Below are 15,111 nucleotides of genomic sequence, written 5' to 3'. Positions count from 1 at the left end.
CCTGGTCCAACAGGCATTCATTAATGAAAACAGAGGCTGCAGGTCTGCGAGAACAACTCCCAGGATTTTTTCACTTCATTCTTGAGATCTTGGTGTTTGGTCATTTTCTTGATTTCTGCATCGTTTAATCCAAAATCACTGGCATTAACACCTCAATCAGCAATGCCTTCTTCTCGTTTTTCTACCTATGCATGATCTTAGCCCTCATACGAGCCTCGACAATGTATACAAAAATAAATAAATAAATAAATAAATAAATAAATAAATAAAGGATGATATCTGGTCACTATGCTTTGTTTTCGATGTTCACGCTCGATGGGATCATTAGGTCGTACGTGCGCGGTACGTCCATGTTTTCAGTGATTGCTTTTGGTTCATGTTCCCAGAAATTTTCTGGGACAAGGACATCAAAGTTTTTACAGATGTGCCAGCGGATTACTTAACAAACGCTGTTGTGTCGTCGTGTGTACAGCTGTTCTGACATGAGTTTTTTTTGTGTTCAGTCATTAAGCATAACTTATCGTTATCTTTGCTAACCCCACCTCCCACTTCACCCCTCACCTTTCCATCTCTCTCAATCTCTCTCTCACTCACACACACACACCCTCCTCACACCCCTCCTCCTGCAATGTATAGCAACACTTGGTGAGGCATCGTTCTCCCCCCACCCCCATCGATCTTTCCCCCTTCCAAGCTTCTCCCCTCCTCTCCCTCCATCCTCTCCACTCCCCTCCCCTCCCTCCATCTGTCCTCTCCTCTACCCTCCACTCCCCCTTTTTTAAAATTTAAAATGTTGAAGGCTCCAGTCACGGACTAAATAGTCCTCATCGAGGCCAGGCCTTTTAAATAAAGAAAAATAAAAGAGAGAATGTAAAGTGACGAGTGAAAATGGGTGAGTAAGAAAAGTGTGTGATGTCTGTTTGCAAGAAAGAGAGATTAAAGCTCGCCCGGTAGTTATAGTTTGAGTGAGACAGAAGGCAAGACCAGCAATCCTGACACAGAAAGTGTAAGATGGTTCCGGGCACCACTTTAACGCTCCTATGTCAGAACGGTAGTACCTCCCAGGGCGGTTGCTGTCTACAACCTACTCCCGAAAAAAACAGTCTCACCGGATGGATGTTTTTTGGAGACACCATCTCCTTACTCGGTGGTCGTTGGCTCCCGAAAGTTGCTCATCCACACTTTAGCAGGTATTGTTTTTAGTCCTGCAAGGTGTCACAGTCACCCTCCCCACTGGCGAGCCAATGAAGGTAGTCAGTTTAGTCACCGACCACCCGACCATGTGGCAGGTAGCACTGGGTTGCATAAGTACAGTCAAAATGTCGGATGACCTCCCACAAATTGCAACAAAAGCAAACTCAACAGATTTTGATTCCTGGATATGTCCTCAGTGACAGAAAAAAAGTCCAAAGGGATCCTGAAATCATGGAAATCCAATATGGCCGCCACTCAGTTTCGGGGAAAATGAGAAAATTGTAAAGATTGATATTTTAAGATGTAAATATTTGTTTTTCTGCATTCTAATTGTTTCAAGTTATGGTCAGTATATTGATATACAAGAATAATTATAAAAAAGTGAAATGTATTGAGGGTAAAATAAAAAATTATAGCTTTTTTGTACAAAAATGTCAATTTTTGTCCCGAAAAAAAATTATTTACCTGATACTGATTTTGGCTCCTGGACAAAAAAAAAAGAAACGTTGAAGACACAAGATGAAATCAAGTCTATGGCAATACAATATAATTATGTAAATCATTGAAACATGACAAAATTCACAATTCCACTCGGGGCAATCACATCTGCCTGACGAACGTTAGGAAATGAAATTGAAAATTCGCATTAAACTCAGAAACTACATCCATTATAAACTTACTATACATGTTGAGAAAAATCAAGCGTATTAAAGTTAGAACTCGACAATGTCGTCATCATCCTCATCATTGTCACATGGAGTGTTTGCGCAGCCAGAGCCCCTGCAGTTTCCACAAGCTGGAGTGCACTCAATGTTGTGCTTCTTGCATGTGCATCTCATGGTGCTACATTCAGCCTGGCAGTTGCACCTAATGACACGTAACATATTTTCAGGAGCTTGAGCTATTGATGTCTGAAGTGGCACAAAACCCTCATCACACTTCTGCCAACTCCAGTCTGTGGAAGAAGTACGCAAGTCTGACGTCTTGAAACGAATCAAAGACCACCTTCAGAAGCATTCCAAGTCTGCAAAGATATCTTCGAGAACTTCAGCGCTCTGGGTTCAGTATATGGACATGCTAGCCATTCTACGCAAATACATCCAGGCAGAGCGCACTGGGAAGTGGGCATGACATCTACAGGCCATCCAGGAAATGCTGCCTTACCTGGCAGCCTCGGGCCACAACCTGTATGCCAAATCTGCGAGGGTGTATCTGCAGCAGATGTCCAACCTCAAAACTCAACATCCCAATGTCCAACAACGTTTTGATGAGGGGTTCCATGTGGTTTGACGAAGTGATCGCCTGTGGGCAGGTCTTTCATCTGACCTGATCATCGAACAAGTTCTGATGAGAAGTTTGAAAACCAGCGGGGGGCTCACACGACATGACAGAGCAACAACAGCTGGTATGGCTACTATCAATGCGTGCCTGTGCAGAAATAAACCAGGCAATGCAGAAGCTCACAGGTGTGAACTACAACACTGGAGAGCAGAAGAAGGACATGACCAAGGCAAGACAATCTCGTGACTGGAAGGACACACTATCAGCTCTTCAGTATTTACAGGAACAGAATCTGTTCAGTAGTGATCCACGTCTGAGGAACATTGCCACTGGAGTTCATGCACACCCCACCGTCAACGTCGATACAGCACATGCTGTAGGAGCCAAAATATTAAAATCTATGGATGGGAAAACACCTGCCGAGTACACATTTAAGAGGAAAGACCAAGTTGTCACCCTCGGCATGAAGTCATCTGTCAAGATTGATGGAGAGCAAGTCCAGGTTGACCTACAACTCCTCTTCCAGAGACTGATCACTGTTGCACAGACAGCAGAAGAACTTGAGCCGGCCTTCAAATATGAACGATGCAGCTATCCACCAGCCCTCTTTGATTCCTCTCTTCAGCTCCGAGAAGCACACAAGCCAGTCTTTGCTGATGCCTCTGGGATCTTCTTGGAACCGATGTCCCAGCCGATATCCCCAATGATGGGCAACAGTATGTTTTGGATGGTGGGGCACTTGTTCAACGCATTCCATGGTCTCGTGGATCTACATACAGAGACATATGCCACCAGTACACTGATTATGTAACGAAGAAGTACGGAGATGCCATAGTCGTGTTTGATGGTTATGAGAGTACCAACACGAAGGACATGACACACCAGAGACGGTCTAAAGGTCTAAGAGACGGGCTGGCACTACTGTGACATTTACAGCTCACATGCATCTCACAATGAAGAATGAACAGTTTCCTGCCAATAGGCAGAATAAACAGTGATTCATTTTTATGTTGAGTGAAGAGCTGCAGAAGAAGAACTGTGAGACACACCATGCCCCAGGGATGCTGATCTCCTGATTGTACTGAAGGCCGTGCAGTCTGCTACTGTCACCAACACTGTGTTAGTTGGTGATGACACAGACCTCCTCGTCCTCCTATGCAACCATGCAAGCTTAGAATCCCATGACCTCTTCTTTTGTCCCGAGCCAAAGAAGAACACGAAGAAGCCTCACATCTGGAACATCAAGGCTACAAAGAAAATGATTGGTACAGACATATGCAAGCACATACTGTTTTTACATGTAGTTCTTGGGTGCGACACGACATCTCGTCTTCATGGGATTGGAAAGGGAGCTTCCCTCAAAAAGTTCAAAGCCAACAACACATTCTGTGAGCAAGCCAAGGTTTTTGATACATATCCAGCTTCCGTATTTGATGTGGCAGATGCAGGAGAAAAAAACATTGGCGATAATCTACAACGGAAAGTCAACTGACACCCTGGACACCCTCCGGTATCAGCGGTACTGGGACAAGGTGGCTTGGAGCTCCTCTCACGTGCAATCACAGACGTTACCACCAACATCAGAAGCAGCAAAGTATCACAGCCTGTGTGTGTATCTGCAAGTCCAAGAATGGAAGGGATGTGCAGATGAACTTCTTCCGACAGACTGGAGTTGGCAGAAGTGTGACGAGGGTTTTGTGCCACTTGAGACCTCAATAGCTCCAGCTCCTGAAAAGATGTTACGTGTCATTAGGTGCGACTGCCAGGCTGAATGTCGCACCATGAGATGCACATGCAAGAAGCACAACATTGAGTGCACTCCAGCTTGTGGAAGCTGCAGGTGCTCTGGCTGCGCAAACACTCCATGTGACAATGATGAGGATGATGACGACATTGTCGAGTTCTAACTTTAATACACGTGATTTTTCTCAACATGTATAGTAAGTTTATAATGGATGTAGTTTCTGAGTTTAATGCGAATTTTCAATTTCATTTTGAAACCTTCGTCAGGCAGATGTGATTGCCCCGAGTGGAATTGTGAATTTTGTCATGTTTCAATGATTTACATAATTATATTGTATTGCCATAGACTTGATTTCATCTTGTGTCTTCAACGTTTCTTTTTTTTTGTCCAGGAGCCAAAATCAGTATCAGGTAAAAAAAATTGTTCCGGGACAAAATATTGACATTTTTGGACAAAAAAGCTATAATTTTTTATTTTACCCTCAATACATTTCACTTTTTTGATAATTTTTCTTATATATCAATATACTGACCATAACTAGAAACAATTAGAATGCAGAAAAACATATATTTACATATTAAAATATCAATCTTTACAATTTTCTCATTTTCCCCGAAGCCGGGTGGCGGCCATATTGAATTTCCATGATTCCAGGACTTTCCCCCCCGGAGGATCCCTTAGGAGTTTTTTTCTGTCACTGAGGACATATCCAGGAATCAAAATCTATTGAGTTTGCTTTTGTTGCAATTTGTGGGAGGTTGACCAAATATTTCTGCTAAAATGCCTGTACTGCATGTCAGCAGTGGCAGTGAAGAAACCTGACTGACCTGAGCTGACAATCTGCCATCTCCTCTCCTCTCTCTCCCTCCATTCTCTCCCCTCCCTTCCCTCCATCTTCTCTATTCCCCTCCCTTCCCTCCATCTTCTCCACTCCTCTCCATCTTCTCCACTCCCCTCCCTTCCCTCCATCGTCTCCACTCCCCTCCCTTCCCTTCATCTTCTCCACTCCCCTCCCTTCCCTCCATCTTCTCCACATCCCTCCCTTCCCTCCATCCTTTCAGCCCCCCTCCCTTCCCTCCATCCTCTTTCTCCCCTCCCTCTCTCCTCTCCCTCCCTCCCACTCTCCTCTCTTCAGCTCTCTCTCCCTCCCCCTTACCCCTTAATACCCCCGTCAGCAAAGTGATGGGTTGTATTTGCTTATGTGTATGTGTGTGTGTGTGTATGTATATATATATATATATATATATATATATATATATATATATATATATATATATATATATATATATATATATATATATGTATAAGGTGGGCCGTAAGACCTTGTCCAATGAGAGGCGGAGAGCGAGGCGTTTTTCGCCAAGAGCCCCTCCCCGTGGTGGGAGGAGATATTGTTACGGATTTGGAAACCTTGTGCACACAAGCAGCCAGAGTCCCCGCAGTTCAGTTATTTTGATACGTATGTGTTTATAGTTAGAATCCATCCCCTTTGTCTAATGGGAATTACATGTGTGCACTACAAGTTATTTTATAGTCAGGTTTATTACATTCTCATCAACAACAACGCCACCGTCCCGCACTCGACCCGGTCGCCATTATGCACGTGTTCGGGACCACGGACGTGAGCGGAGGATTCGTCACCTCAGGGCTGGCTCCGCCTTAGCCAGATGGAGTGTTCGGCCCGACCAATGAAGGGCTGCCACGAGTTGCCTGACAACCGACCATCCAATCAGGAGGCGATGGGCAAGGAAAAGAAACCCCTCCCACCTCAAGAAGAGGGGTAGGGTTGGGCAGACAAGAGTGCGTTCTGCAGGATCGTGGCGATTGCGGTCTGCAGTCTTGGTGGCGAGTGCGGCTTGGTCTGGGTCGTGGGTTCGAGTCCCACCGTGGTGGTTTGCGTTGGAGCGCTCGAGCTGGGATCCCCATTCCCGTTACGGACTCCGAACTCCACAAGTGCGGGTCCGGTGAAACCGTACGAGGCGGGGAGGTACCCGAATTGGCCCCTACCCTCAGCTTGCCTTCCCTCCGAGCTGAAATGCCGACATAAAGACCCGACAGGGTCCAGTTCGTGTGTGTGTGTGTGTGTGTATGCGCGTGTGTGTGTGTGTGTGTGTGTGTGTGTGTGTGTGTGTGTGTGTGTGTGTGTGTGTGTGTTTCACCAGTCTGATAAGTAGAATTGTTAAGTGCCTTGTACATTGTGAATTACATTTCTTGTTCGTGATAACTCTGCTCTGTGTCTCTCTCCCGATTAATTTTAAAATAAAACCCCTGTTAAATGTTCCAGTTCGTTGTTCGTGCTTTCCTTCATTGGCCTAGCAAGGTGCGTATTGAGAAATAGTAAAGCCGTTTGTGCCGTAAATTGTTCATTTGGTCCGGCGCGGCTTTGGTAGCTTCCGCTCGGTTACACTGGATCCGAGTCAGTGATAGCGACTCAATTCAGACAAAGTCGGCTGAGGGTGTGGTTCCCCGATAGTTGGACGGCGTGAGTACTTAGGTAAATTGCAATTAGACAAATGGACCCTACCTCACGCCTTCGAAATATCGGCGACCACAGTCCTCTAAGTGACCCGTGACCTTTCGGAGTTGTCCGAGAGTCACAACCTAAATTCCGGGTGTTCGTAGGGAGACGACTCTACTGCTCCCCCTGGTGGTCGTTTATCGCCACCAAACCCCGGCTCACAACAATATATCTCCGAGACTCTCTGAGTAAGGAGGAGTTTTTCACAGTGGCTGGGTCAGGCAGTTTTTTGTTCACGGTGGCTGTGAGCATTCTGGTTCGTTCTTCACGGTGGCTGTTACGGGGAGAGGAGTTCTGTGGACTGCGACTATTCGCCACGTGAGCTCTGCCATGAGCCACGAGTCCCATATGTGTGACTGGGGACCAAACCGATGACCTTTGGCAGGTGCTGCACTACAGAGCATGCTTCCCCTCCGATGACCAGGTACCCACCGAACTCTCACCCCCAGCTTGTCTCTCTTCATGGCTGTGAGGGTCAAATAAAGGCTCTGGGGTTTCTTTTATTTTTGTGTGTGTCTCTGCGTGTGGGCCTGTCTTTAAGTAGAACTGAGTAAGTGTTTTTGCTTATTGTAAATATTTCCCTGCTTGCATATTCGCGCCAAGTCTTGTCTTTGTCTTTATTTTACTGTTAATAAATTTATTAGAAATGTTCCCAGACCGTTTCTGTCCCTTCTTACATTGGTCTGCATGGGCTAGATCTGAGTATAAATGGGGTTTCATCCCCGGTAATCGGTCTATCAGAGCCGGGACGTCCTGGGCAGGCCCCGCTCAACTGCAACAAGCCAGAAAGGTGGGTGGCAAAGCGGTAGTCGGTAGTGTGAATCTATCGCTGCCAGGAGAGTAAATCCGGTTCGACCAGGCATTCCAAGGGCATGGCTTCCACGGTACTTTAAATCGCGTAGCTACTTAGGTAAATTGGTTTTAGACAAACAGACCCTACGCTACGCAGTTGAGATATTGGCATCCACGGTCGGTTCAGCAACCCGCCAGCTCACGGAATTATCTGGAATGACGGCCTACAATTCCGGGGAGTCTGGTGGGAGACAGCGAAACCCACCCCCCCCCCCCGGTTGTCGTTCTCTTTTGATAGACTAAGACAGACTACTACACACTAAGAAATTGGACAGACTGCATAGAGAACACATTCAACACAACACGGCCTACTCACAACACAGGCCTAACCAGACTCGTACAAATCACATGATACACAATGCTGATTAGAAAAAATGGATCGTAAATATGTCAGGAACAACTCTCTCAGATCCAGAATTGAAGATTCTGTAGAAAGGTTTGGATTTCAGTAGAACACCTAAAGGTGGACCCTTGGCAACAAATCGTTGCCAGCATGGAATGGGCAATTAAAAGCCTCCCTGATGAGACCGATCGTCTCCTTCATAAACACACCATCAGAATCATTGGCACATTGATTGGAAAAACAGAAGGAAGGGTTAAAAACAGTTTTGAGTTTGGAAAAAGATTGAAAGACATTATGATACGAGATGATGAGATCATGCTTTCTTTTGATGTGATTTCCATGTTTACAAGAATCCCTGTGGACCTTGCAATCCAAACTACAAGAGAACGTTTGGAACTATAAGAGCAATCAGAACAATATGGAAATTGAGGTGTAGAGACAGCAACTTGACTTGGAATGACGTCACAAATTTACTCAGAACTTGCCGTGAACAACACAACCTTCCTTTACAATGGAGAGCACCATCAACAGATTTTCGGCAAGGCAATGGGATTACCGGTATCCACGGTCGTGGCAAACTTGATAATGGAAGACTCTGAAAGCAAACTTTCCACCAAAAAAATATCCCTTGGTTGCCACTTTTCTGGGTCAGATATGTTGATGACACCTTTGCGATTGAACACCGGGACCAAGCTTACCTTCCAGAGCAGCTGTGCCAGGTTCTTCCTCGCGTTAAATTCACCATGGAAATTGAACAATTCAACAAGCTACTGCTCATAGATGTGGAGGTTCAATGACAACCAGATGGCACTTTGAAAACATCAGTATATAGGAATCCCACACATACAACTAAACTACTGAACTTCAACTCGTGCCACCCCATCACACATACGTAAGTGCAGTGTTGCCCGCACCCTGACTTCCAGAGCTTGACAGGTTTCATCCGCAAAAAAATGCTGCCATCAATGAAATTAAATGAGTGCGTGACATTCGAACACTAAATGGATATGATAAAAGAATGCTACCCACACTGAGTGAACCAAATAGGGTAGAACAAAGAGAGGAGGAGGAAGAAGAAGAAGAAGAAGAAGAAGAAGAAGAAGAAGAAGAAGAAGAAGAAGAAGAAGAAGAAGAAGAAGAAGAAGAAGAAGAAGAAGAAGAACAAGAAGAAGAAGAAGAAGAAGAAGAAGAAGAAGAAGAAGAAGAAGAAGAAGAAGAAGAAGAAGAAGAAGAAGAAGAAGAAGAAGAAGAAGAAGAAGAAGAAGAAGAAGAAGAAGAAGAAGAAGAAGAAGAAGAAGAAGAAGAAGAAGAAGAAGAAGAAGAAGAAGAAGAAGAAGAAGAAGAAGAAGAAGAAGAAGAAGAAGAAGAAGAAGAAGAAGAAGAAGAAGAAGAAGAAGAAGAAGAAGAAGAAGAAGAAGAAGAAGAAGAAGAAGAAGAAGAAGAAGAAGAAGAAGAAGAAGAAGAAGAAGAAGAAGAAGAAGAAGAAGAAGAAGAAGAAGAAGAAGAAGAAGAAGAAGAAGAAGAAGAAGAAGAAGAAGAAGAAGAAGAAGAAGAAGAAGAAGAAGAAGAAGAAGAAGAAGAAGAAGAAGAAGAAGAAGAAGAAGAAGAAGAAGAAGAAGAAGAAGAAGAAGAAGAAGAAGAAGAAGAAGAAGAAGAAGAAGAAGACAAATGTGGTTTCTGCGTCTTACCATATTAGGTATTATCCAGGTATTATCAGAGAAGATTGGCAAAATCATACGCAGTGCACAAATCCAGGTAGCATACAAACCCCTGGACACCATTCGCCATGCTATCACTGAAGTAAAAGATAAAATACCATTTGGGAACATATCAGATGTGGTATATCACACAGTATGTACATGTAGAACAACTTCTGTAGGGGAAATTTGAAGACATTTAAAACTGAGGATAAATTAACATACCAGAGCTACGAGGCCGAGAAAGGCCTCACAATCAGCCAGAGCACACCATTGTATACATTCTGGTCACAGTTATGATGGAAGCAATACAGATTTTGGAGGTCAAGCCAAGCAAACACCGCTGACTAATTTTGGAATCTTGACATGCTAAAGCACAGAATGACACATTAACAGAAGAAACATTAAATCTTCCCCCTCAGTACTAACCCTTGATCCAGAAAGCAGAAAGTGGTTGGTGCAAACTCCAAAAATGAGGACAGTGTGGATCACAAATAACTCACAACATGCCGAGAACACTGAGCCCAGAGGACACACCAATCACTCTTCCACAGATACTCCCCATCACACAATCTTCACCAAGGCAGACTCACTCCACCCACATTCCAACCCCGCCTACAACAGGATCACGTAACCACATCGCATCACCAAGGAGGACTTACCTGGATGTACAATACATGCTCAGTAACTTGCCGAGTTATTATGCACATACTTATTTTACCAGATCATGCAGGAAAAAGAGGCAGAGGGAGCAGACAATCAATCAAGGATGATTAGTGTGAACAACAGGGAGAAAAGTAATAATTTTGTTTTTCCACTCCGAACATCAGTGTGTTGGACCGGAAGAGGATTAACACAAGGCCAAATAAACCAGGTCCACACACTCGATTGTTCACTTGGCTTTGAATAAGTTTGTGTGTCCCAAACGGCACGTTACCTAGAGCCTTGATCAGCTCATGCTCGTTTGTATTAAAATAGGTGTGAGTTTGGTCCAGTTTTATCATTTTGGTTAGCTGTCCATTTTCAATAATTACAATGGATCATCCCAACCGTAAAAACATATATATATATATATATATATATATATATATATATATATATATATATATATATATATATATATATATATATATATATATATATATATATATATATATATATATATATATATATATATATATATATATAACTCACCACAACACCACTGGTTCAACACATCAATAACTTCAGTCATAATTTCCTGTTATAAGTAAGAATTGGGATTGAAATATAATTTAATACAAAGGTCAACAATCAAAGAAGAGTTTGATAACAAAGAGTGGGAGGTCATTGCAGTGACAAACCAGGTTGACAGAAATATCTGGACAAAGGACACACAGACAAAATAAGATAAGTTTGGATGGAGAAATAAATGTCCAGGGAAAGGACAATGCTCAGAATTTACGTCGAGCCGATCACTTGCACAAAGCTCGTGAATATGGTGGGAACCCTTTATTGGTTAATTCCCTGCCTTTGTCATTTAATTTGATTGTCCAAGCACAGGAATTTCAATCTCATAACTCTTGAGTAATTGGTTCAATATATATTCCAATAACATTTTATTAATGGCTAGAACCTCTAATATATATTATTTAAATGAATTTGGTGTTTACAAAGGAAATCAAGATGTGTATGCTTATTCCAATTGGTTTGAAAGTCAAGGTTCCACTTCATTCAGCATTTCATTCATGTATATGAACTTTAGCAAACTGTGATTAGTTCAAACTTTCCAGAAATGTCATCTGTCCTCATTTGTACGATTTTAATGCATGAATATTCTTGGTTCAATAACCCAGGGCTAACATGCCATTGTCACATGTCGAGATCGGTCTAACTCCTCCAGCCGGCAGTGGTCAAGCTACTCGGGTTGTTCAAAAAGTTCTACAAATGAGATGCCATTGTCTAATTCACGCTAAATTAATTTTATTCAATACAGTGTGACTTGACTTCAACACAATTGTCCCATTTGTCCTTCATTCTGTCTCTGCCAGTAAAATAGAAATTTAGAGATTGCTCTTTTATTTGTGTTTCACTTCAATCAGTCAGATCCTCGTTGTCAACAAATGGTGGTCCCCAAAAGTGGGACTTCAAAAATAGTAACTGGGGTCCAGATCTTGACTGCAGGGGGTGATACATCTCCTCAAATCTACAGTGATGAAAGGTGGTCAGCACAACTCAGGGCACGTGCACAAGTGCGTTGCTCCTGTTCATTATTGTTCCTTTTCCAAATAAATCGCAACCAAAACAGTTCAACGACAACCGACCTGTTGCACTGACCTCAGTTGTCATGAAATGCTTCGAGAAGATCCTTATTAAATATTTGCTCCACTCAGCCAAAATGTACATTGATAAATTTCAGTTTGCGTATCAACAAAACAAATCTGTTCGTGATGCAGTTTTGACTTTGGAAAATGATCTTCTGAAATTTACGAACATGATTGGCTGCTATGCACGAGCAACGTTCATTGACTTTAGCTCAGCATTCAATATGGTTAAAACACATCACTTTATCCCAAAACTGCAAAATCTAGGTGTTGGATTGTTGCTCATTCTGTGGATCGGCGATTTTATTGTTATTTTTTGACAGGATCAAATTCAACAGGTTAAAGTCAAGCACACTCTTTCAGAATTTACCTTTCAAAATAACTTTTGATTTATGAACACTGGAACAACACAAAGCTGTGCATTATCCCCTTTGTTTTTCAGTTTATACATAAATGATTGTACAGTATTTCAAAACTAGAAAATGTCAACATATTGAAATATGCTGATGACACAGTGCTTGTTAGGTATCTTAAGGACAATGAAACAGACGGCAGAGGGAGTTGCGAAACTTCTGTTTCATGGTGTTTCATGAATACAAAAGCAACCAGTTATTCCTGTTACCATTGCTAATTGTGCCATTGACATTGTCCAATCATACATGTATCGTGGTGCTGTCATGGATAACAACCTCACATGTGCAGATCACTGTAAGGGATTCATGTCAAAGTGTCAACAACAAATGTACTTCTTAAATAAGCTCAGATCATTTAATGTTGATCAGACCTTGCTGGTACTGTTTTATACCTCTGTTATTGAAGGTGTCATTCTTTATGGGGTATTGTGTGCTTTAAAAGTCTCAGGAAAGAAGACACGTATAAACTGCAAAGGATAGCTAATCAAGCAAGTAAAATACTGGGAAGGGTTTTTGTTTCAACAGATAAATGTCGAAGTAAGGTTAACGACATAATCTACCTGGATAAAACACAGTGCTTATTTGTGTTTGTGTATTTGTGTATTTCTCTGCCCCCTTCATAAGGCCGATTTAAGTAGGGTTTTAAAGGACAATCTTTTAACATGACTGTGTTCATGACGGTCTATTTTTCAGAATTAAAAAAACTCGATAACATTTTTCATAAAGGAGTAATTACGTCTCTTCCATTGGAAATGTCGACGGTGACTTGCAACTGGGCCTCAAGAGCGGTGAACAGAAACATTTAAAAAAATAAAAAATACAATGTGTAGGGAGGTGAAATTTGCTGCACGTGATGTAAAACAAGCACAGAGTAAAACGATTGTTCATTTACATCCGAAGGATGTCTAATAAATAAAGAAGAGAGGAAGCACACCTGACACTAGGCCGAGGCTTCAGACTTTGGCACACTCAAAAGGCTGTACCATCAAAAAGAAACATCCCAGAAGATAAAGAAAATAGTCACAATAGTGCATGTAGTGTTTTAAAATAACGCTTCTTGCTACGAAACATCATATCTTCCAGTCTGAATATTTCAAAAAAATTTTTTTACAACACGTCATTTTTGATGGGCTTTTATACCACAAAAGGATAACAACCATCCCCTGAACAATCAATATTAATGGATGAGGTCAAGGAAAAGACCGAGAAGCATCTGAATTTGAACAACTCGTTATTTAAAGTCCTTTGTCCTGCATTCTGTCAGATTTAGTGTGAGTTTTTTATATTTGTAATTTACATTTGGGAACTTGTATTCTATGTACATGTTTTGGTGTTTTTGGTTGTTATACGCTATTGCTTGAGATGTGGTTTGTGTTGTACTGTTTTATTTATTTTTGATGGTACATGCATTCTTAAAGTATTTTTAAGTGCAATTTTATCTGGTAAAATTTTGAAATCCTACGGGGCTTTTATCTTTTTAGACATGTACATTTTCCATGTGTTTTTAAAAGTGGACAGTAAATTGAAATGGATTGAAATTGTGAAAGAGGAACACAACTTTGGTCAACATCAATAGAATCTTCTCTTCTCTGCCAATGGAGGTTGGAGTTCACCAAGACAGTTTGTGCCCATACTTGTTCCTTATGTATACATATAAGTGATCTCTCTGATGCTCTGGAAAAAAAAAACCCTCTTCCTTTTTGCAGATGACTCCACACTGTACCGCATAATACCCCCATCCCACTGAGAGGCAGACAGCGTCTGTGGCACCATCTGCTGATCTGAAATTGATTCGAAGCTTGTTTGACAAATGGAGCATGTCTTTTATTTCTGGCAGATCTCACAGTCTCACCCTGTCACTCTGAAAGGATCGTCAAATTAACCCACCTAATTCAATGTAGAATGAAGAACATGTCTTGCTCGTTAAGGCAAGTGTTGATTTTCATTTGCAGACAGAGGGAACAATGAATGGAATCAACAGGACTTTGATTGAAGTATGATAACTGACATGGGAAGCAAGGAAAGCTGACATTTCATTCAGGTGCTGACCCTTACGGTTGCTGTGATGAAAGGTTCACGCCAAAACGTCAGCTTTTCCTTACTTCCCACAGCGGTTAGCATACTGCGATCAATGTTCTGTTGATTCCATCAAGTTATCTATTTCCATGGTCAGCCACTGGAAGAGGTTCAGTTTCTTGAACTTGACAGCCACAACATCTCCTGGACTGACTACATAGTAAAGCTGGCATCCAAATGCAGCTGAAGACTGTGTATCCTCCATCATTCCAAATAATTATTTTGCAAATCTGTACTATTCACAACCTATAAGGCCTTTGTTTGTTTTTCAATGGAGTACTGCTCTCCCCTATGGGCTGGTGACCCCAATTAACAGCTGTCTTTCCTGGATTCTGTTGAATCTAAAGCTCCCAAAATTATTTACCATCTCAAACGATGAGATTCAAGCATACAGCCTGTTGCTGTCACATCACATATAGAGGTTGGTGGCTTCTTTGTTTTGCGCTACCTCCGCTTTGGCCTTGCTCCATCTGTTCTCTCAACCCTTTGATGCTCACCAGCCCCTCTAGACCCACACTTCTTTTCTTCTAGTAAGTCCTTCCTGGTGAAACTCCCAAAATCTAGGTTTACCTTTCAGCTCGACTCTTTTATTCTTCTTATCTCCCATTTGTGAAACTGGTTTCCAGAGGTGGTTCTATCCTACCATTAACTCGATTACTTTAAGCTAGCAGTGCACCACCCTCTGACGTC

At 42.2% G+C, this 15,111-nt stretch overlaps 1 protein-coding gene across 14 annotated transcripts in view; it reads right to left on the bottom strand.

Annotated features, from left to right (window-relative positions):
• Positions 1 to 10,256, bottom strand: part of LOC147015767 (uncharacterized) — a 239,677-nt gene extending 229,421 nt beyond the window's left edge. For 7 of the 14 annotated variants that reach the window (XR_015049843.1, XR_015049839.1, XR_015049840.1 and 4 more), the window contains exon 1: positions 10,133 to 10,256. The gene's annotated coding sequence lies outside the window, so the exon portion shown is untranslated. Of the gene's footprint in view, positions 1 to 9,620; positions 9,728 to 10,058 lie in introns of all 14 variants that reach the window. The other 7 variants (XR_015049838.1, XR_015049844.1, XR_015049841.1 and 4 more) reach the window with 5 other exon arrangements.
• Between the last annotated feature and the right edge of the window lie 4,855 nt (positions 10,257 to 15,111).

Source organism: Eptatretus burgeri, chromosome 12, assembly GCF_056783735.1.
Source record: "Eptatretus burgeri isolate ZD-2024b chromosome 12, Ebu_testis_v1, whole genome shotgun sequence".
NCBI lineage: Eukaryota > Metazoa > Chordata > Myxini > Myxiniformes > Myxinidae > Eptatretus > Eptatretus burgeri.
The sequence above is the reverse complement of the archived record's forward strand: the minus strand, read 5'-3'. Positions and strand labels throughout refer to the sequence as shown.